This window comes from Mobula hypostoma, chromosome 30 (assembly GCF_963921235.1).
Source record: "Mobula hypostoma chromosome 30, sMobHyp1.1, whole genome shotgun sequence".
NCBI lineage: Eukaryota > Metazoa > Chordata > Chondrichthyes > Myliobatiformes > Myliobatidae > Mobula > Mobula hypostoma.
The window spans coordinates 8,007,472-8,031,459 of record NC_086126.1 but is presented as its reverse complement, the minus strand read 5'-3'; positions in this window follow the sequence as shown (position 1 = coordinate 8,031,459).

The window sequence follows — 23,988 nt, the reverse complement described above, 5'->3', positions numbered from 1 at the left end:
GTTTCCAGGTGGAGGGAGGAAATTTATCTCCCTGGATAAAGAGTACTGTTCCCCCGATTTCTCGGAATCCCTGTCCCGTGACCATTCCAAACAAGAGAAGTTAGAGTTGCATTCATGTACAGCACCGTCAGGATCCGTCTGAGAGGAGCACACAAAAGCTGAGCATGGTGAACAGAGCCCACCAGCTGTCAGGCTGTCTACCACTTTCCAGACCCTGAGCCAGAGCTTGTGGGTCCCACATTAAAACACAAAGAGCTGGCACGGGAGTACGTCATGCACAATTCTGAGGGACTGCCAAAGAGAGAGCTCGGAAAGTGGCAGTGCCTGGCAGAAGAGCGATTGCAATCTTCCCTTCATTTCTCACTTTCATCCTGCCAAGGCAGAACCTTGCATGCTCTTCAACAGAAGGCTATGTTGCTTTCTACAGCTTTACAATCACTAAGCCTGACATGGAAACTTTAAAGTCAATTACACTGCACCCTAGATTCTCAAGAAAAGAGGTGGACTGTTCTGAACCTCGTGCATACTACTGCCAATGTCACCCGTGGCTTCCTTGTCTTAAGTTAGAAGGTGCAGATTCAGGTCCTATACCAGAAACACATTTCATAAAACCTTGGCAGTGCTGACAGCTGATAGAGTGCTGGATGAGATGTGAAACGGAGACACTTTCTGGTTGAAGTTTCCATAACAGAAGTTTTAGAAGACATAAGGAAGTTTGCTTTAATATACTGTTCAGTACTTAACGCTCAACCAACATCCTGAAACAAAAAGATGATGTTTCTACACCCAGTGTCCACTCTTTTAGGTACACCTGTCCAGCTGTTCATTAATGCAAATACCTAATCAGCCAATCATGTGGCAGCAGCTCAATGCATAAAAGTATGCAGACATGGTCAAGAGGTTCAGTTGTTGTTCAGACCACACACAGAATGGGGAAGAAATGTGACCTAAGTGACTTTGACCATGGAATGATTGTTGGTGCCAGACAGGGTGGTTTGAGTACCTCAGAAACTGCTGATCTCCTGGGATTTTCATACACAACATTCTCTAGACTTGACAGAGAATGGTGTGAAAATCAGTGAGCAGCAGTTTTGCATTAATGAGTCTGTTAATGAGAGAGGTCGGAGGAGAATGGCCAGACTGGTTCAAACTGACGGGAAGTCACATAGCCACCCGTTACAACACTGCTGCGCAGAAGAGCGTCTCTGAAAGCACAACACGTTCAGCCTTGAAGTGGTTGGGGTACAGCAGCAGAAGACGGTGAACATACACCCAGTGGCCACATCGTTAGGTACAGGAGGTATCTATGAAAGTGACCGCCAAGTGTATCTTACTGCTGTGTTATCATCCAAACTACTGCTAGAACAATGTGTCTGTTTTGGTTTCTGTGTTGGGTGTTTATGATGGTGGTTAGTCACGTGGGTGGGGACATAGTAAAAGCAAAGGGAATAAGTTACACATTCATGTTTTGTTCTGGGCAGTTTCAGAGCTGGGGACTGACAGATGTCACATCCTTTGCTGACTGCTAAATTACCTTTGAAATCACTTAACTTCAATTGAGTCTGCTCAAGTACATTTACTATTGCTAGCTCAGTTTCAAAAGTTTCATCACTCTAAGATTGAATGTTTTGCTAGTTGCTCATAAAGGATCGGATACATTTCTTCGACTTTTCGGAATGTTATTATTGGAATGATCTGAGGGCGCATCATACAAGGAAAACTTCCCACAGCAGGTAGCCAGCAGCGGCAATTGATCTGGTCGAGTTGCTGCGCCAACTACAATTCAGAAATATTTCACTCTTGCACTCGGAGGGGCTGGGCTTACAGGGTTATGGACCAAACGCAGGGAACTGCGACCGGCTGGGTGAGCACCGGGGTCAGCGTGGGGTCGTTGGGCTGAAGGGCCCGTATGCATGCAAGTGTTGCTCGATGACTTGCTAAAGCTCTTCGTTATGTCTTTCGATTCTGAAAGGCAGACGAATAGGTTTCGGGCTGTGCGGTCTGAGCACGTCACTGCGCCGGGATCAGAGTCCTCGAGGGAGGCAACACCCGGCGCTTGGACAGTTTAGACACCGGTCCAGATAGAAAGCCCAAAGTGTCGGGACCAGAGAGTCGGGCTGTAAGCGCTCGCACTCCCGTGAGGTTCATTCCCTCTCTCTGCGGCGCCGAGGCTGTGAACTGCTCTGGGTGGCTGCCATCTATGTGAGCTTCACAGCGTTTTCGCCCCGCTAATATGATGATTTGAGATCACGGGTTGGGCCTGCTCCATGGAGTGGATCAAAGGATTCAATCTGGTTCAGCGTACTGTTGTTTGCATGGAATGAGTCAGAGAGGCACAGAGAGTGACAGAGAGACAGAGTTCTCCCCTCTTTCTCCCTCCCTTTTTTTTTAAATTGGTTTCTTTTAGGCTTCCAGCTTTATGACCTCCTGTAAGCAAACAAATCTCAAGGTGTACATTTCTTTACATTCTCTGATAATAAATGCACTTTGAACCTTGGAATATAGCCTTCACTTTGTTTTGCAGATTCAGCGGAGATGCGCGAGAGTCATTATTAAGAGCCGTCAGCGGCGTGTGCAGGGAGAGGCTGGCATTAAAGACCACATTGCTGGGCTCATAAAGGCTGCACAGCACTGCACCTGGGGCTCATCTCCCAAGATTTATGATCAGCTTCCACCTTCTCAGTCGATCACCTCGGGGACTGCAGCAGAGATTTTGGCAGTGAATGAATAATGTTTAGACAAAATATGTTGGCATTTTCCTATTAGAAATCATCCAAGATGCGGAGTTGCTCGGCTCCAGTCACTCATCTCCAGGAGCTTTCAAACGAATAAACATAATTCTTCCATGTTGAACAGGCTGCATGATGGGGACTGCGTGATATAGGTGAAAAGGTGAAAAAAAAGAGAACAGTGATGCAGCAGTCAAGGCACATGGCATTTTTAACTGCTAGTTTAGTCATATTAACCCCCATCTTCCAATGAGCAAAGTATACCACGTTGAACTTACACTTGTACACTCTTTGTAGACTGACTGTAGACTCTGAAAAGGGTAAGACGAGGCGACACACCTCAGTCCTCACAGGGGGATCGGAAGTGGAGAGAGTGAGCAACTTCAAGTTTCTGGGTGTCAATATCTCCGAGGATCTATCCCGGGTCCAACAGATTGATGCAGCTACAAAGGCAGAACAAGGGCAATGCTTCATGAGGCGTCTGAGCAGATTTGATATGTCACAAAGACACCGGCAAATTTCTATAGATGTACCGTTGGGGTGGGTGGGTGGGGGGGGGGTGCGGGATGAGTTGATGCCTTTTCTTTCATCAACACCTATGGTCTCTCTGTATTTAATGGCTATCTGGAGAAGATCATTTTCAGGGTTGTACTGTACATACTTACTTTGACAATAAAATGAGCCTTTGAAACTTTGGAGAGCAGTCTAACTGGCTGCATCACCATTTGGTATTGCGGTGGAGCTGGAGGGGGGGGCGCGGGGGCTACCACACAGGATTAAAATAAGCTACAGAGAGTTCAGTCAGCTCCAGCGTGGGCGCTAGCCTCCAAAGCATCCAAGACATCTCCAAGGAGCGATGTCTCAAAAAGGCCACGTTCATTATTAAGGAGCACCCCATCACCCAGCACATGCCCCCTTCTCATTGCTACTATTAGGAAGGAGGTACAGGAGCCTGAAGGCACACACTCAGTGATTCAGGAACAGCTTCTTTCCCTCTGCCATCTGATTTCTGAATGGACATTGAACCTATGAACGCTACCTCACTAATTTTCTTTTAATTTCTATCTGGTTCTCGTTCTCCTTTCTAAACTGTACCATTGTACACAGAGTTGAACACAGTAATTTAAAAGCCATTGTTTGGGATTTCAGCAAACTACAAGATAAGGAAGTGTAAAAATTAAATCAAGGCGTAATTACTGACATCAAGTTTGCATTTCAAAGTGCCTGTTGATTGCAAGAGTCTACATATCTTATAGAGCATGTTTTCTGCATCCTTCAGTTATATCACCAGGTATCCAGTGGCCACCTGGGCACAGTACATTGTTTCACAACATTCTTATCATTGCAAACTTCAAAAAAGAATATTGCTACCAATTTGCGATGCTCCTGTCATGACATGATGCAATGAGGCACAAAATGAGGATGAATATTAGAACACTTCCAGTTGGAAAATTGTCAAGGATTCTGAACAGCACCAACAGAGAGAGATTCCACCCCCACCCCCCCCCCCCAGTTCATCAATAACAGTTGGCTCTTCATCAATAATGACCAACTTCTGGTTCATATCAGGAGACATAAATATCAGCCCAGAGTAAACAGAAGCCAAGCTGTTCTCCGACAAGCCTTAATATCTGGCATATAGAATAGCACTGGGAGAATCCTTATAGACAGTCACAATGTTCAAAATCATCCCGTTCTGTCAGAGCTGAACATGTTACATCAGAGGCATCAGTTTCTTCACCCTCCCCTTTTGCTGTCTCAAGCCGAGCCCACAGATGCCAATTACAATGACAGGAAGTTGAATTTGGACAACGGAAAGTCTTAAGGCAGTGCTTGACCAAATAACCTTTCAGACAAAATTAATAACATTTTTCAGTAACAGTGTCCACAGGGATTTTTTCTTCTTCTCTTTTAATTATTATGCTCTCACAAAAACAAAAACACGTTGTTCTATTCCCTGGGTCACGCTCTGAATCTGAACACAGTGCTAATTATGTGCCTCTGGAACCAACTGCTGCCATTAACATGGGACATTATTTCCTCCAGTTTAGTTGTCATTTTATCAAAAAAAAAGTTTGAGAAGGGCCAATTTTCCTATACAGTGTCTCACTGGTTCGCAGCAACTTTGCCCTCAGAAGATTTGCGAACATTATCTATCAGCTCTTCCCACAAAAGCACATTTACCAGCTTTAATTTGATATTTCTGCAAGGAACTACGGAACCCAAGCTAAAACTTCGAAGCACACAACATCTGGAGCACAAATCCAATACTTAGTTTCCATACACTCACTTAATTCCTACTGCCTGCCAGGTGTTTGTACATTGTCCCCGTGACCGTGTGGGTTTCCTCTGGGTGCTCTGGTTTCCTCCCACAGTCCAAAGTCTGAGCGGTTAGTGGGTCAGTGTAAATTGTCCCGCGATCAGGCCAAGACTGAAGCGGAGGTTGCTGTGCGGCATGGCTCAAAGGCCCAGAAGGGCCTATTCCACACTGCATCTCAATAAATACATAAAACTCCACCATGGACAGTCCCCAGTCCGGCTGTGAAAGGAGGAAGGTTGGGTATGGCACTAGCAACCCTATCCTGTAAAAACCCAGAGCTACAGAAGCTCCAAAGGTCTCATCCCTCGGAGAGGAAGGATATACCAGGATGACAGGCTACAACTTCAACTCAATTCAAATTTAATTGTCATTAAACCATGCACGAATACCCATGATTACAGCCAAACAAGACAGTGTTACTCAGGGCCCAAGGCACCAAACAGAGCACCAATTGGCACACACAGCACAAAGTACACATAGCAAATTCAAGATAGAAAGCACGTAAACATATCAGTAAGACACAGCAAAAATAGTCCGGACCCTGAGTCCATGAATGCCGCAGAAATTTGCAGTCTTCTGCCAAGCGAACACTGGGGGGCAGCGTCGACCCCAGCCTGGACACCGTGCCACACCCACCCACTGGCAGAGCACGCCGGGTCCGACACCCCTCTCGTGGTGGCAGTGAGCAGGCAACACCGCGGATGAGGCCCCGACTCCATGAATGCCGCAGAGATCTGCAGTTGACCACAATACAGCTTGAAAGATTGGCCCAGCACAGGGGACTCTGGGGAGCTGCTGTCAGTGGCCTATGCCCTAGTAGGGGTGATGGGCTGAAGGAAGTAAGCAAATAATCCACTTTGTGTAGAATTTGACCATGGATTGGGAGGGTGCCAAGAGGTTTAATATAATCATTTTCCAAATCTCCTTCAAATAATTCCAGCTGATCTTCTTATGCTCTCGAGGGAACTAAATGGCTCCTTTAATTTGTGGATTGATTCTCTCACTTGTTCCATTTTTCATTCTGACACACAAGTAGTAAGGAGACCTTGCCACCCAGCATACAAAATGGAATGTGGCCTGGTCTGGGAACATTCTGTCCCAAACATTGTACCAATCTACTGAAGGAAGTTTCCTGAGCACAGAGACTCATCCTGATTTATTACTCAAGGGGCCACCCTTGGACAAGCTAGAAGTGAGTGTAAATATCACAGCAAAGACCCCGGCATCCGTACAAGCACAGGTTCCTGGACAGTGATCAAGATGGAATTCCCTAGCTGATTTCTTCAATCCTCGGCCAGGGTACTGAATCTACTTTAATATCATCTCTTATAATCAACACCTTATGTACTGTCTGGGAAGCCTCTAACCTGATGGCATGAACATTGATTTCTCAAACTTCCAGTAATTGTTCCTCCCCCCCTTCACCTCATCTCCTTACTTGCCCATCTCCTCCCTGTGGTGCTCCTCCCCTTCCAATTCTTCCATGATCTTCTATCCTCTCCTATCAGATTCCCCACCCCCCCCCTTCTCCAGCCCTTTATCTCTTTTACCTATCAGCTCCCCAGCTCATTACTTCATCCCTCCCCCCCCCACCTCCCGGTTTCACCTAAAACCTACCACCTTATACTTCATTCTCCACTCCCCTACCCCCCCCCCACCCTCTTACTCTGACTTCTCATCTTTCTTTCCAGTTCTGACGAAGGGTCTCGGGCCCGAAACGTCAACTGTTTACTCTTTTCCGCAGATGCTGTCTGACCTGCTGGGTTCCTCCAGCATTTTGTGCGCCTATTATAGCTTGGATTTCCAGCATCTGCAGATTTTCTCATGTTTGTTAATCATCTCCCTGCTGGATAATTAGGCACGGAGTGAGGATCAAGGTTAGTGTGTATAGCTCCATGTCAAAAGAAGCTTACACCACTTCAATGAGGCAGAGCAGCTACAGTGCCTATAAAAGTATTCACCACCCTTGGAAGTTCTCATGTTCTATTGTTTTACCTCATTGAATCACAGTGCATTTAATTTGGCTTTTTTTTAACCCTGATCAACAGAAAAAGACTCTTCCATGTCAAAGTGAAAATAAATGTCTACAAATTGGTCTAAATTAATTACAATTATAAAACACAAAATAATTGATTGAATAATTACTTACTCCCTTCAAGTCAGTATTTAGTAGAAGCACCTTTGGCTGCAATTACGGCTCTATCAGCTTTGCACATCTGGACTCTGCAATTTTTCCCCATTCTTCAAAACTGCTCAAGCTCTGTCAGATTGCATGGAGATTGTGGGCAAACAGCCCTTTTCAAATAGAGCCACAAATTCTCAATTGGATTGAGGTCTGGACTCTGACTTGGCCACTCTATGACATTAACTTTGTTGTTTTTAAAACCATTCCTGGGTAGATTTGGATTTGTGCTTGCAGTCATTGTCTTGCTGGAAAACAAATCTTCTCACAAGTCACAGTTCTCTTGCAGAACTGCATCAAGTTTGGCTCCAGGATTTCCTTGTATTTTGGTGTATTCATTTTACCCTCTCCCTTCACAAGCCTTCCAGGGCCTGCTGCAGTGAAGCATCCCCACAGCATGATGCAGCCACCACCATGCTTTACCGTAGAGATTTCATGTGAGTTTTTTTCCAACAGTGGCTTTCTCTTTGCCATTCTCCCATAAAGCTGCCAACTGGTGAAGCACCTGGACAACAGTTGTTGTATGCACAGTCTCTCCCATCTCAGCCACTGAAGCTTGCAACTCCTCCAGAATTGTCATGTCTCTTGGTGGCCTCTCTCACTAGTCCCCTTCTTGCAAAGTCATTCAGGTTTTGAGGACTGCCTGCTCTTGGCAGATTTACAGCTATACCATATTCTTTCCATTTCTTGATGATTGATTTAACTGTACTCCAAGGGATATTCATTGACTTGGAAATTTTCTCAACTCCATCTCCTAACTTGTGCTTTTCAATAATATTTTCACAGAGTTGCTTGAAGTGTTCTTTTGTCTTCACGGTGTAGTTTTTGCCAGGATACTGCCTCACCAGCACTGGACTTTCCAGATACAGGTGTATTTTTACTACAATCAATTGAAACACCTTGACTGAACACAGGTGATCTCCATTTAACTAATTTTGCAACATCCAAAACCAATTGGCTGCACCAGTGATGATTTGGTGTGTCATATTAAAGGAGGCAAATACTTCTGTAATCAGTTATTTTGTGTTTTCTATGTGTAATTAATATAAATCATTTTGTGGAGATCTATTTTCACTTCGACACGAAGGAGTCTTTTTCTGTTGATCAGCGTCAAAAAAAGCCAAATTAAATCCACTGTGATTCAATGTTGCAAAGCAATAAAACATGAAAACTTCCAAGAGGGAGTGAATACTTTTTACAGGCACTATATATTCATATGGGTGGGTCAAAAGTATTGCATTTGTATTACAACTAAGAGAAAATCTGCAGATGCTGGAAATCCAAAGCAACACTCACAAGATGCTGAAGGAACTTAGCAGGCCAGGCAGCATCTGTGGACAGAAATAAACAGTCAACGTGCCAGGCCGAGACCCTTCTTCAAGACATTTCTACTACATTTGATAGGTGCAAAAGTGAAAGAACATTAAAAAAGAAAAACATATTTTTTTTTATTTGAGCTCAGGGTCCCATCATCAGCATTGTTTGTGAGTTCTGGTTAACACTGGGTTAATACCGAGTCAATCAGAAGTCAACTCCTGTGAGCCCACTGGAGAAGGGGTGTGTGTGTGTGTGTTTCTGTGTGTGTGGCTTCATCTTCTGTCTGCCAGAGAAAGCAGCATCTCCCAGTGGCCACACATTTTAATTCCACATCCCATTCCCCTTCTGATATGTCTATCCACGGCTTCCTCTACTGTAAAGATGAAGCCACACTCAGGTTGGAGGAACAACACCTTATATTCCGTCTGGGTAGCCTCCAACCTGATGGCATGAGCATTGACTTCTCAAACTTCTGCTAATGCCCCACCTCCCCCTCGTACCCCATTTATATACACACATTCTTTCTCTCTCTCTCCTTTTTCTCCCTCTCTCCCTCTCACTATACTCCTTGCCCATCCTCGGGTTTTCTCTCCTCCCCCTTTTCCTTCTCCCTGGGCCTCCTGTCCCATGATCCTTTCATATCCCCTTTGGCAATCAACTGTCCAGCTCTTGGCTCCATCCCTCCCCCTCCTGTCTTCTTCTATCATTTTGGATCTCCCCCTCCCCCTCCCACTTTCAAATCTCTTACTCGCTCTTCCTTCAGTTAGTCCTGACGAAGGGTCTCGGCCTGAAACGTCGACTGTACCTCTTCCTAGAGATGCTGCCTGGCCTGCCGCGTTCACCAGCAACTTTGATGTGTGTTGCTTTACTGTTGTTGTTCTGCTGCTGCAGTTCCGCTGAACAGTACATGCATGCAATGTCGGCACCGGAATGTATGGCAGCACTCGCGGACTGCCCCCAGCGCATCCTCAGTCCCGAGGAAGGGTCTCGGTCCGACACGTCAACTGTATGTTCCTCTCCACGGATGCTGCCTAACCTGCTGAGTTCCCCCAGCATCTTGTGCGTGTTTGCTCTGGATTTTCAGCATCAGCAGGCCCTCTTGTGTTTATGACCTTCTTCGGTCATGAATGCAAATGACGCATTTCAATGTACATTTGATAAATAAATAAATCTGAATATTGTTTCAGATAAATAAAAATGTATTTAGTTAGTGTTTATCAATTATCAAATGTTATGGTTCTATAGGGTTTTCATAGCCAGCAAGTTGGTAGTGGGATCAATTTCCCACTATCTGTTAAATGCTCCCAGTCATGTGAGTCTCAAGAAGCCTCTGACAACCAAGTCCAGCTCCTGGTCTTCACGTGTGGTTTAGCTACTAAGCCCGACAGAACCATTTCTACTGACAGGAGAAGGGGCAAAGGCTCCTTAAAACTGGTCACTTTGGGCAGATAGGGCTCGTCGGCCGTAGTCGGCAGCTCATCTAGGAGAAGGAAAACTCTGATCTCAAACCTCCGCTGTCTTGCAGCTATTCCCACTCATGGGGAAGGCCTCGGGAGTAAACCTTGAGGGAAAATCTGGAGCTGGAGTCCCTAAGGCAGTTCTACGTTGAGCTCGACGCTGAGCGGCAACTCCTGCGATGCTGCTGGTGGCAGCCATTCCTATGGATTCGTCAGCTACGTGGAGCGGGAGGAGCCTGCCTCTCTGTATCGTACTGCCCTGGCTTGCGTATCACGAAGACAGCTGAGACGCAACATCCATGGTCGACCCTGACCGACGGAGGCCTGAGAAGTTAGTTTTATGATTTTTGTAAAAAAAAACTAACAGTAAAAGCAACTGGCAAGTTCTACACCTCTCACTGATGAAAGTGCTCTATGACAAGCTGGATTCACTCAATAAGGAAGAAATCGATGAGGCCGCTCTAGCAGATACAACAGGACTTAAAAGCCGCGAGTAAGAAGGTTACAAGAAATCTTTTCATCAATTCAGGAAAGCATTCTACACAGCGCCAAGATTATAAAACAGTAGTAACTGATCCCATCTTCTCCTCTGTGCTAATAGTCTGTGCCTAATCAGATGGCTCTCAAGCAAGTCACGCGCTCTATATTGTGAGATTAATTTGACTTTCATCTTATGGTGCATTGTGTCCACTGATGTAGACTCTTTCTAATTCATCCCATTTGCAATGCCCTGGCATTACAGAAAACACTTTGTTTAATCTCCGTATTCTAAGCAATCTAGTTACATTCATTGGCTGTGAAATTGACTCGCCAAGGAAAAAGAAAATATTTTACTCTCCTATGTTAACAGCGTTTCCACATATTGTCTGTCAGGAAATATAGAGGAGGCTTGACCCGAGATTATTCTAGCTGTGAGCGATGATTTTCATAATTAGCTGCAAAATAACAGGCCTCGAGGGGCCACAAAACAAGAGAGACAGATACTAAATGCACAGGCAGCGAGGCAACTGAAGGCAAGGAGCAATTGGTTAAGGTTGGCTGGTTCCTATGAGTAAACAAGCATTGCAGATGAGAGTGGGGTTTAAATAGGCTGCAGGTGACCCCTGTTAGCTGGGTGGAGTCTGGGAGGAGCCTGACAGGATCCCACCACCGCACCCCCCCCCCCATGGCCAGACCCCGACAGGCCCTGTTTTTCTTCACTTAGCAAGCAAACAGTGGGAATGATAAGACCATAAGATATCAGAGCAGAATTGGGCCATTTAGCCCATGGAGTGCTCTGCCATTTCATCATGGCTGATCCAATTTTCCCTCTCAGCCCCAATCTCCTGCCTTCTCCCCGTATCCCTTCATGCCCTGACTAATCAAGAACCTAACAACCTCTGCCTTAAATATACATAAAGACTTGGCCTCCACGGCCACCTGAGACAACGAATTCCACAGATTCACCACTCTCTGGCTAAAGAAATTCCTACTCATCTCCATTCTAAAAGGACACCCCACTATTCTGAGGCTGTGTCCTCTGGTCTGAGACTCTCCCACTGTTGGAAACATCCTCTCCACATCTATTCTATCGAGGCCTTTCAACATTTGATAGGTTTCAATTAGGTTACCCCTCATTCTTCTAAATTCCAGTGACTACAGGCCCAGAGCCATCAAATGCTCTTCATATGACAAGCCGTTCAATCCTGGAATCACTTTCGTAAACCTCTTTTGAACCCACTCCAGTGTCAGCACATCCTTTCTGAGATAAGGGGATCATAACTGCTCATGATATTCCAAGCGTATTGTGGCAAGTTAATTATGATTTCTCCCCATGCTCTGTTTTCTGGAGTGCTATCGATCACCCTCATCCATGTTATGGGTTGGTGTCAGGTCCATTTTATATGGGTCTGGGTAAAGATACTTTATACTTTATACTTTAGTGGCGCCAAACAATTGATACTAGAACGTACAATCATCACAGCGATACTTAATTCTGCACTTCCCGCTCCCTGGATTACAAATCAATAGTAAATATTAAAATTTTAAATTATAAATCATAAATAGAAAAATGTAAAGTAAGATACACTGTGACAACAACTCCTGAAGTCCAGGTTATGAACATGGACATGATTGTTTCAAATTCTGCCCTCGCTAAACGTTTTGCACTGAGGTTTGGTTTCAAATTGATCGACTAGATTTCAGACTCTTTCAGGAATCATTGAACCTAATTTTTTCAAATTACAACATTGTTTTAACTGACTCATCAGTCTTTTTCCTCTCCACTTAGGCAAAGAGTTGTTTACCAGTGTCATTACAGTGCATATTAAATTTTAGTATTACAGTTACCTAACCGCCTTATTGACTATGTAAGCTGGCCGGTGGTGTAGTGGAGCGAGCACCAGACTTCGGGGCAAGTGGTCCCAGGTTCGAATCCGGCCGGCCCCTTGCACGCTTTCCATCCGTGCCAGGCTGGACGTCGAGCTAGCAACTCGACCTCGTGAAAAAACAGACAGGTAGATGCTAAGGAAATGGCAAGGCTGTCACCCGATGAACCACAAGGCGCAGAGTGGAACAACTACAGCAACATCATTGACAATGCAGTGTAGGTACAATGGTGGCTGCATCTATAGAAATGAATCTCTCCTGGTTGCAAGTTGAAGTTTAATTCAACCATAGTTGAATACAGCCAAGGTGCGAAACACAGTACCAACAGTCACACACGTATAAGCTATCAGTAAGATGCAGTCACACAAAAAATATACAGTCCAAGACTCCGAGTTCATGAATGTTGCCAACTTCAAAATCCTATCGCAGAATCAGAATGAGAATCAGGTTTAATAATAATAAGTACTTTATTGAGCCCAAGTGGGAAATTATTTTGTTAGAGGAGCAACATTTAAAAACACACTTAGCGATAATAATGAATATAATAATATTAACTAATAATAAGCACAGAATAATTATATACACAATAATAATTTACCAATGTGAAATAATAATGTACGAAATAATAAAACAGAGACTATTGTACTATGATGTGTGCTCTCTTGTTGCACAGGGATGAACTGTTGTATCTGCTTATTGCACTTGGTAGGAAAGATTTTCTGTAATGATCCTTGCAACAGCAGAACTGAATGAACGTGTTTGAAAGGGTGCTCTGCTGCTTATTCAGTAGGTTGAATATCACCGGCATATGTCGTGAATTTTTTTTTTTACTTTGTGACAGCAGTACAATGCGATACATAGAAGCACAGAAACATAAAAAAAACCTACAGCACAATACAGGCCCTTCGGCCCACAAAGCGGTGCTGTACATGTCCCTACCTTAGAACTACCTAGGCTTACCCATAGCCCTCTATTTTTCTAAGTTCCATGTACTTATCGAGGAGTTTCTTAAAAGATAGACATAATAAATATAGAGGAAAAAACAGAATTACTGTTAGGATATGTATATTAAACAGTTAAATTAAAACAGGAGTCGTGAGGTAGTGTGTTCATGGGTTCAATGTCCATTTAGAAATCAGATGGAAGAGGGGCAGAAGCTGTTCCTGAATCGCTGAGGGTGCCTCTCTGATGGTAGCAATGAGGAGGGGCATGTTCTGGGTGGTGGGCTCCTTAATGATGGACGCCGCCTTTCTGAGGCACCAAATCATTGTGTGTGGATTTTAACAAGAATTCCTGAAGAAATGTTAATGATCTGAAATGTTATCTCCCCCCTCCATCTCTCTCGCATACCTCCACCCCATTCCTACAGATCTTCTGAGTATTTCCTGCAGTATCTGTTCTTATTGTAACACAAGGTGCAATGATCTTAAATGCTCATCCCTGTCTGCTCCTGTAAGCATTCACCAGATACGATGAGGAGACTTAATAGGAGGGAAAGAGATCACAATACTCCGAAGGCTTGTAGCACACTTGTTAACTTTTGATGACAAAAACAGCTTCTTGACAATTAAAACTATTCTCAGCCAGAACTGTCTGCCGTCAGGGGAAATAAAGGCCTTTCTTCGCCTGAAATCATTATCTCCTCCTGTTGTGCACCAGTAAGAAATTCTCCTGCCCACTGGTAAAATCAATGTTTAAACAAAGTAGTTCTGTGCCGGGCTGAGCTCTGACCTGCCATTCTAAACTAATTTCTCAAAAGCATCACACAACGCAAACAGGGAACATGTAACTAATAAGGCTCGCAGTGAGCTCCTGTTCAAAAATAATCATTTGCTGTTTGGGAATAGTTTATCCTTGCATGAAGAAGATCCCGTGGGTTGGCAGAATTTCCACATTATCTTTCCATCCTTTATTCCTAGATTTTAAGTCTACGTCAAAGGGAAGGAACAGGAATCTGTGATAAGGTGATTACAATGGGGGGGAAAAAGAGCCATAGTGGGAAAACCTTCATTCATGAGAAGTAAGTGGATGCTCTGAACAACGGGGAACCGAGGTTAATGGGCCTGACAGCAAACCACAAGACAGACACGAGTGATCAACATTGCTTCAGAATGCTGAGCATGGGGAAAAATAATTTTAAAAGCTCCGCACAATTTCCATTCTGTGCTTGTTAATTGAAGTCAGACAAAAAAGTCCTTGAGGGTTGGATTCCATACCACTGGGTCGGGAAAGGGGGGGCGTCAAAGCAAAACAGCTGACGTTCTGACCCCCATCAGGAAAAAGAAAACTTCTCGTGCAGGTTTTGGGAGCAGACAGGAGACCAACCATGCTGAGCATCCTGTTGATAGTCTCAACTTTGGCTCAACTGCGGAGATCAGTAGAACAAAGGGATCTGAGAATTCAGGTCCACAATTCGTTAAAGGTGGTGTCACAGGTGGATAGGGTTGTGAGGGCAGCTTTTGCCACTTTGGCTCTCTAAAATCAAATTATTGAGTACAGGGGATGGGACGTTACATTGAAGTTGTATCAGACGTTGGTGAGGCCTAATTTGGAGTATTGTGTGCAGTTTTGGTCACCTGCCTACAGGAAAGATGTAAATAAGGTTAAACGAGTACAGAGAAAACTTACAAGGATGTTTTTAAACGCAAACAACAGGAATTCTGCAGGTGCTGGAAATTCAAGCAACACACATCAAAGTTGCTGGTGAACGCAGCAGGCCAAGCAGCATCTATGGGAAGAGGCGCAGTCGACGTTTCAGGCCGAGACCCTTCGTCAGGACTAACTGAAGGAAGAGTGAGTAAGGGATTTGAAAGCTGGAGGGGGAGGGGGAGATGCAAAATGATAGGAGAAGACAGGAGGGGGAGGGATAGAGCCGAGAGCTGGACAGGTGATAGGCAAAAGGGGATACGAGAGGATCATGGGACAGGAGGTCCGGGAAGAAAGACGGGGGGGGGTGACCCAGAGGATGGGCAAGAGGTATATTCAGAGGGACAGAGGGAGAAAAAGGAGAGTGAGAGAAAGAATGTGTGCATAAAAATGAGTAACAGATGGGGTACGAGGGGGAGGTGGGGCCTAGCGGAAGTTAGAGAAGTCAATGTTCATGCCATCAGGTTGGAGGCTACCCAGACGGAATATAAGGTGTTGTTCCTCCAACCTGAGTGTGGCTTCATCTTTACAGTAGAGGAGGCCGTGGATAGACATGTCAGAATGGGAATGGGATGTGGAATTAAAATGTGTGGCCACTGGGAGATCCTGCTTTCTCTGGCGGACAGAGCGTAGATGTTCAGCAAAGCGGTCTCCCAGTCTGCCTCGGGTCTCACCAATATATAAAAGGCCACATCGGGAGCCCCGGACTCAATATATCACCCCAGTCAACTCACAGGTGAAGTGATGCCTCACCTGGAAGGACTGTTTGGGGCCCTGAATGGTGGTGAGGGAGGAAGTGTAAGGGCATGTGTAGCACTTGTTCCGCTTACACGGATAAGTGCCAGGAGGGAGATCAGTGGGGAGGGATGGGGGGGACGAATGGACAAGGGAGTTGTGTAGGATGTTACAAGGATGTTGCTGGGTCTGGAGGACTTGAGTTACAAGGAAAGATTAAATAGATTAGGACAGTATTCTTTAGGGCATAGAAGATTGAGGGGAGATTTGAGAGAGGTATATAAAATTATGAAGGGTATAGATAGAGTAATCGCAAGCAGGCTTTTTCCATTGAGGTTGTTTGGGACTACAACGAGAGGTCATGGGTTAAGGGTGAAAGGTGAGAAGTTGGAGGGGATACTTCTTCACTCCGAGGTTGTGATTGTGGAGATCGTGGAGCAAGCTGCCAGCGCAGGGGTGGTGCAAGCGTGCTCGATTTCTACATTTCAGAGAAGTTTGGATAGGGATATGGTTGTGAAGAGTGCAGGCCAATGGAAGTAGGCAGTTTAAATGGTTCGGCATGGACAAGATGGGCCAAAGGGCCTTCTTGTGTTGCTTCATATCTAATAACGTGAACCATTGACGCTGTTCAGCCTTTCACACATCTGTTACTTTAATTTCCCTGCCTCCAAATCCTGGGCACTGACAAGAGCCCTTTAGCAGATTACAATGCCTGCAAATATGTGCACGTGTACCATTAATAGCCGAAATTATAAACACAGAATGTACGAAACTGAAACATTTTGCTCAGAGAATACTGTCCCATTATGCTTCAATTTGGAAATGGATTTAAAAAGAAACGAATGATTCACTGTGACATGTTTATGTTGCAAGAAAGTGAGGTTCAAGAGACACTCCAGACACTGGGATAGGAGTGGAACTGCAGTACTTCATAAAGTGGCCACTGTGTATGAATATATTCTGCTGCCGTAGCCTGTTCACTTCACGGTCCGACGTGCTGTGCGTTCAGAGATGCTCTTCTGCACACCACTGTTGTAACAGGTGGTTATTTGAGTTACTGTCGCCTTCCTGTCAGCCTGAACCAATCTGGCCATTCTCCTCTGACCTCTCTCACTAACAAGGCATTTTCACCCACAGAACTGCCACTCACTGGATGTCTTTTGTTGGGTTTTTTTGGCACCATTCACTGTAAACTCTAAAGAATGTTTTGAGTGAAAATCTCACAAGATCAACACTCAAACCACCCTGTCTGGCAATTTATGATCAAAGTCACTTAGATCACGTTTCTTCCCCATTCTGATGTTCAGCCTGAACAACAACTGAACCTCTTGACCATGTCTGCATGCTTTGATGCATTGAGTTGCTGCCACATGATTGGCTGATTAGATATTTGCATTAATGAACAGGTGTACACCACTGTGTGTATTTTTCCAGTAATAAACAATAAAACTGTTATTTTCTAAATTACATGCTGAACTTTCAAATGCCTTTCGTAAATCAAGCACAAGGGCATCCCAGAATCAGTGCGGAGCCACTTTCTTGAAACCACTGCATTTGAACTTCTGTTAAACATGATTCCATAGTTTGATGTTTGATATTGCAGCCTTCCCAGAGCTTGGTGATTTAGCCTGCAGATGTTTCATCAGCAGACAAGGTGCGCAATTGTTGGTGTTTCTCTCTGGGAGTGCTCACGTTTATATAGCCTCTCCCCCACCCCCCTATTCACTTGCATCGGTCCTGATTGGCTACCCCTTTGGTTGACCTTTGAATTCTATTGGCTCGCGTTTCTTTGGTTCTTTGGTTCTTAGGGGTTCGTAGATGGCATCGATTTCTATATGTTTGTTTACAGAGTTATCAGAAGAGAACCACGCTTCTAAAAATTCTCCTGCCTGCCCCCGTGTTTGCCTGCACCAGAACCTCTGCGGTGTCCCAGTTAAAGTGGTGCACTTCTTTCTCTTTATGTATCCAGATCAGCGTCAAAGGATCGTGTCTCTGTGCCACCAGTTCGTGTTCCCGTAAGCGAGTCGAGAGTTCACATCCTGTCTGGCCAGCGTGGTTCTTGCTGCCGTCTCCGCGTCTGATCCTGCACACCACGATGCTCTTGTCGGTTGACTTTGGTTCTTGAGGCAAGCTTCCGTAAAGCCGCAGTGTTATTGAATGAGGTGATCTGGAAGTTAGCCCCAGCATCGGTGAAGAAACAATATATTTTCAAGTCAGGGTGATGTGCAACTTGGAGAATGTCCTGTAGGTGGTAGTTAACCCAAAAAACTGCCACCCTTGTCCTTTTTGGTGACAGGAGTTACTAATGGAGTAAAAGGGCAGCATCGCGGCATAGCGGTTAGCGCAACACTTTACAGCATTAGCGATCATTAATCAGGGTTCAATTCTTGTCATTGTCTATAAGGAGCTTGTACAGGTCAAAGGTTCAAAGGTACATTTATTATCGAAGTATGTATGCGGTATACAACAACTTGGAGATTTGTCTTTTCCAGACAGCCACAAAACGGAGAAAACCATGGTGGCCGTTCAAAGAAAAACGTCAACCACCCACCCCACCCCGACACGCCTTAAAAAAATCGCGCAAATGGCAACAAGACATCAAACACAACCCATGTTTGATGCTTTTGTTAACATTTGCACAATTTGTGTTTTTTTTGCGTGGAGGGGGTCGATGTTCTTGTTGCCATTTGCAGACGCAAAACAAAATCGCGCAGATGGCAACAAGAATATCAAAAAACCCTCCCTCAGGCAAAAAAAACTAACATATAACGTAAATGGCAACAAGAAAAAGGGACAAAAAAAAGTAAAACTTGACCGTGTGGGATTCCCTTGAATGCTCCGGTTTCATCCCAAATTCCAAAGAAGTACGGGTTAGTGTTAGTACGTTTGGGCATGGTATAGAAACATAGAAACATAGAAACATAGAAAACCTACAACACAATACAGGCCCTTTGGCCCACAAAACTGTGTCGGACAGGTCCTTACCTTAGAAATTACCTAGGGTTACCCACAGCCCTCTATTTTTCTAAGCTCCATGTACCTATCCAGGAGTCTCTTAAAAGACCCTTTCATATCAGCCTCCACCACCGTCGCCGACAGCCCATTCCACGCGCTCACCACTCTCTGAATAAAAAACTTACCCCTGACATCTCCTCTGTACCTACTCGCAAGCACCTTAAAACTGTGTCCTCTCATGTTAGCCATTTCAGCCCTGGGAAAACGCCTCTGACTATCCACACGATCAATTCCTCTCACCATCTTATACACCTCTATCAGGTCACCTCTCATCCTCCGTCGCTCCAAGGAGAAAAGACCAAGTTCACTCAACCTATTCTCATAAGGCATGCTCCCCAATCCAGGCAACATCCTTGTAAATCTCCTCTGCACCCTTTCTATGGTTTCCGCATCCTTCCTGTAGTGAGGCGACCAGAACTGAGCACAGTACTCCAAGTGGTGCCTGGAAGCATCGTAACACCTGCGGGCTGCCCCCGTTCCTTGGACTGAGTTGGCCATTGACGCATTTCACCGTATGTTTTCATGCTTGGACATACTGTATATATAAGCAGATGAGGCATGCTACACATTATGGCGGTGGTAGATAGGAAAGCAATAAAGCCAGCTGCATCGTTGGAATGGCTGTGTGGTGTCTGAAGGTGAATCATTTGCCATGAGTACCTTGACTTTAAGATGCTCTTTTAACTAATTTCCGATCAATGGTGACCCCAGAACGTGGAGGGTGGGGGACTCAGGAGTGGTCATGTCAGTGACGACTGGTGGTCAGACTCAGCACTGAAGACTGGTGATCAGACTCTCAATTAGTACAGATGGTCGTGGCCTGTGGTGTGAAAGTTATTTGCCACATCAGCCTGTGATTTCATCTTGTCTAAGTCGTGTTCCTCGCAGTATGAGCTGTTTCATGTTCTGAGCATCCCCACTTTTGACCGTACTTTCAAGACAAGGTCATTGATGAAGGCACTGAAAATTACTGAGCCAAGAGTCTTGCCTTGAGGAGCTCCTGTAGCGATGTCGAGTTAGAACAATCACGGGCACAATCCTTTGACTCCAACTGCTGCACTGACCTTCACTGCATGTCCATGAACTTCAATTTGTGCTCCAGAAGTTTTTCTTTTTATTTTCATGGATAAATTAGCTGTAGGCTCATATAGTCTCTTTCATCCCTTGTGAACTCAAGCGGGTGTCCCCAGTGAATGTGTTTACTCAGAAACATTTAAAAAAATTGTAGCAGAGGTGAGTGTTTAGGTCCTGCTTCAACATCCAGTGTGATATTAGACCATAAGATACAGGAGCAGAATTAGGCCATTCAGCCCATTCAATCTGCTCTGCCATCCCTTCATGGCTGATTTGTTATCCCTCTCAACCCCATTCTCCTACCTTCTCCTCATAACCTTTGATACTCTGATTAATCAAGAACCTATCAACCTCCACTTTAAATATACCCAATGATTTGGCCTCTACAGCCAACTCTGACAATTAATTTCCCAGATTCATCACTCATTGGCTAAACTTGCAGGGGTTCCCATCCTGGAGTCCACAAACCCCTCGGTTAACGGTAAGGCTCCATGGCATAAAAAAAGGCTGAGAACCCCTGGGCTAAAGGAATTCTTCCTCATCTCTGTTCTAAATGAATGTCCTTCTATTTTGAGACTGTGTCCTCTGGTCCTCAACTCCTCCATTATTGAAAACATCCTCTCCAAGTCCCATTCTATCCAGACCTTTCAATAATTGATAGGTTTTCATCTTTAAAGTTCAGAGTAAAATTTATACACATCCACACATACAACCCCGAGATTCTTTTTCTGCGGGCAATCTTAGCAAGTCTATAGAACAGTGTCTGTAAACAGGATCGACAGACAACAAACAATGCAAATGCAAATATAAATAAATAGCAATAAATAACGAGCATGAAATAGCAAGATAAAAGAGTCGTTATATCAGTGTAATTATCCCCTTTTGTTCAAGAGACTGATGGTTGAGAGGCAGTAACTCCTCTTGAAGCTGATGGCACGAGTCCTGAGGCTCTTGTACCTTCTACCTGATGGCAGCAGTGAGAAAAGAGCCTGGCCTGTGTGGTGGGGATCTCTGATGATGGATGCTGCTTTTCTACGACAACATTTCATGTAGATGTGCTCAATGGTTGAGAGGGTTTTACCCAGGAGATACTGGGCAGAATCCAATACCTTTTGTAGGATTTTCCATTCAAGGGCATTGGTGTTCCCATACCAGGCTGTGATGCAGCCAGTCAATACACTTTCCACCAGGCATCTATAGAAGTTTTCCAAAGTTTTTGATGATATGCCGAACCTCCGCAGACTCCTGAGGAAGTAGAGGCGCTGTCATGCTTTGTCGCATGTCATGGTGCATTGCATATTCTGAGGCTGTGATTCCTGGTTCCACACTCTCCAGCCATCAGGGACATGTTCCCTACATCTAGTCTGTTCAATCCTGTTGGAATGTTATACAGTACATTTTGATGAGATCCCCACTTATTCATCTGAATTTCAGGGAATATAGGTCTAGTTGATCTAATCTCTCTCTCTCCCAACCTCAAATGTCAGTCAGTCCTGCGATCCATGGAATTGATCTTCTTGCACTCCCTCCATGGCAAGAACATCCGCCCTCCAGGTGGGTTTCATCAAGGCTCTTGCTTCTTGCTGAAGCCACCCCTTCTCCTGTGTTCAAACCCTCTTCCAGTGAAGGCCAACATATCCTTTGCCTTCTTAACAGCCTGACACACCTGAATGTTCGGTTTTAGCAAACTGCTGCACAAGGACACACAGGACCTGTTGCAACTTCCCCTTTCCCAATTCATCACAATTCAGATCATAAACTTTCTGTTGTTGAACCGAAGTTCAAAAGTTCCAGTGGATTTGATAAGCATGATTTTTTCCTCATAAATTCATTTAAATTTGACCTATTATCCCATCCTTGCTTTCCAAGTGCAGTGGATTCCAGTTAATTGGGATACGTCAGGGCCAGAGCATCTTGGCCCAATTAAGAGGCTTCTCCCTTTAGCCGAAGTTTCATGGAAATTATTAAAGTGGTTAAAAAAAAAGACAAACTATCATTTAACTGAGTAGAAAATTATGTATTTAAATGAAAAATTGAACCAAGTAGAACACTACCAGTACTACTAATTACTATAAAACTGTGTATTAGAAGGATCTAGCACTTTAATTCCTTTAATAACTGTGTATTAGTTAGCGACAGAGGAATTCATCCAGTGTACACAGCCATGTTCCTTTAACTAAATGAACAAAATCAGCGCAGACACTTAATGCAGATACTGGACTGCCTTCATACAATGTGTTTGACATTTGCATCTTCCAAATCTTCATTATCATTGTAACATTCAATATGATTGTCGATACCTTCAAATTCTTCATAGTTCCTAACTTGTTGAAGTGGTGAAATCATTTCATTTTCACTCCCGACCATTGCCGGCACCTCCAAACCTGAGGTGAGCAAAACAATTCTGAATTGTCTTGCTGCTTATTTCTCGCCGACGAACAGGGACAAAAATCATTGCGTTTTGAACACAAATACATGCAAGTGATGCTATTTAAGAACTATTTGCTCTAAGCACAGTGTATTGTCTAAAAGCCAAACAAGTGCATGCAACTGACAGCAACAGCCTCCCATCCCAATTAAGAGGCATAGTGTCCCGAATAACCGAAGGGAATTCCAGATAGATTTTGTTTTTTAAGACTTGTCCCAAATAAGCAGCTGTCCTGATTAACAGTTGAGACGACAACTGAAATCCGTTGTTTTCTACATTGCATCTCCAAAAGCAGATTCCTCCAATCTCCTGGTCTGTAAGTCCCTTCATTTTCCTCTCCGTTCTCTGAATTTTGGGGTATGCTACCCTCCAGTATGATTGAACTTGGATAAAGAATTTGGGAAGATAACTACAATGCATCCACTATTTCCATGGTATTTCCTTCAGAACTCTATGATGTAAGGTTATCAGAATCTGCAGATTCATCAGCCTCAACCCCGTTAATTTCACTGGAACAATTTGCCTACCAATACCAACTTCCTTCAGTTCCTCCCTCTACCTATATACCTGCTTACCCAATGTATTGGAAAGGTTGGTCCAGTCCACCTTTCTGACGATGGAACAAAGCATTCTCTTGTTCTGCCATTTCCTTCTTTCCAGTTTTAATTTCCCTGTTTCTAACTGCAGTGTTCCTCAATTTGTCTTCACAATCTTCGGGATACCGATTAATCATGAAGACCAGATTTCAGATAACCCATCTGAGGACGATCAGATTTGTACTTTTAAGAACATAACATGAGAACGTAAGAAATAGGAGCAGGAGTCGGCCATCTGGCCCGTTGAGCCTGCTCCGCCATTCAATAAGATCATGGCTGATCTGACCATGGACACATCTCCACCTACCTGCCTTTTCCCCATAACCCTTAATTCCCCTACTATGCAAAAATTTCTCCAACCTCGTCTTAAGTATATTTACTGCGGTAGCCTCCACTGCTTCATTGGGCAGAGAATTCCATAGATTCATCACTCTCTGGGAAAAGCAGTTCCTCCTCATCTCTGTCCTAAATCTACTCCCCTGAATCTTGAGGCTACATCCCCTAGTTCTAGTCTCACCTCCCAGTGGAAACAACTTTCTTGCATCTATCTTATCTATCCCTTTCATAATTTTTTATGTTTCTATAAGATCTCCTCTCATTCTTCTGAATTCCAGTGAGTACAGTCCCAGGCGACTCAATCTTTCCTCATAGTCTAGCCCCCTCGACTCTGGAATCAACCTGGTGAACCTCCTCTGCACCACGTCCAAAGCCAGTACTTCCTTCCTCAATTAAGGAGACCAGAACTACACGCAGTACTCCAGGTGCGGCCTCACCAGTACCCTGTACAGTTGCAGCATAACCTCCCTGCTCTTAAATTCAATCCCTCTGGCAATGAAGGCCAACATCCCATTTACCTTCTTGATAGCCTGCTGCTCCTGCAAGCCAACTTTTTGTGATTCATGCACAAAACTTCTATGAGATTCCATTGAATTTACAAAACAGAAGCAAGGATCCAGGCTACAATTTGAGTTTCATTCTCACGCTTCCTTGAACCTAGCTCATCCCACACTTCCTTTCGCACATTGAGCTTCTGGTGTGGTTTTGATAACTCCATGTGATAATTAGCGTGGCACGGTAGCATTATGCTTCACAGCGCCAGCGACCCTGGTTCAATTCTCACCG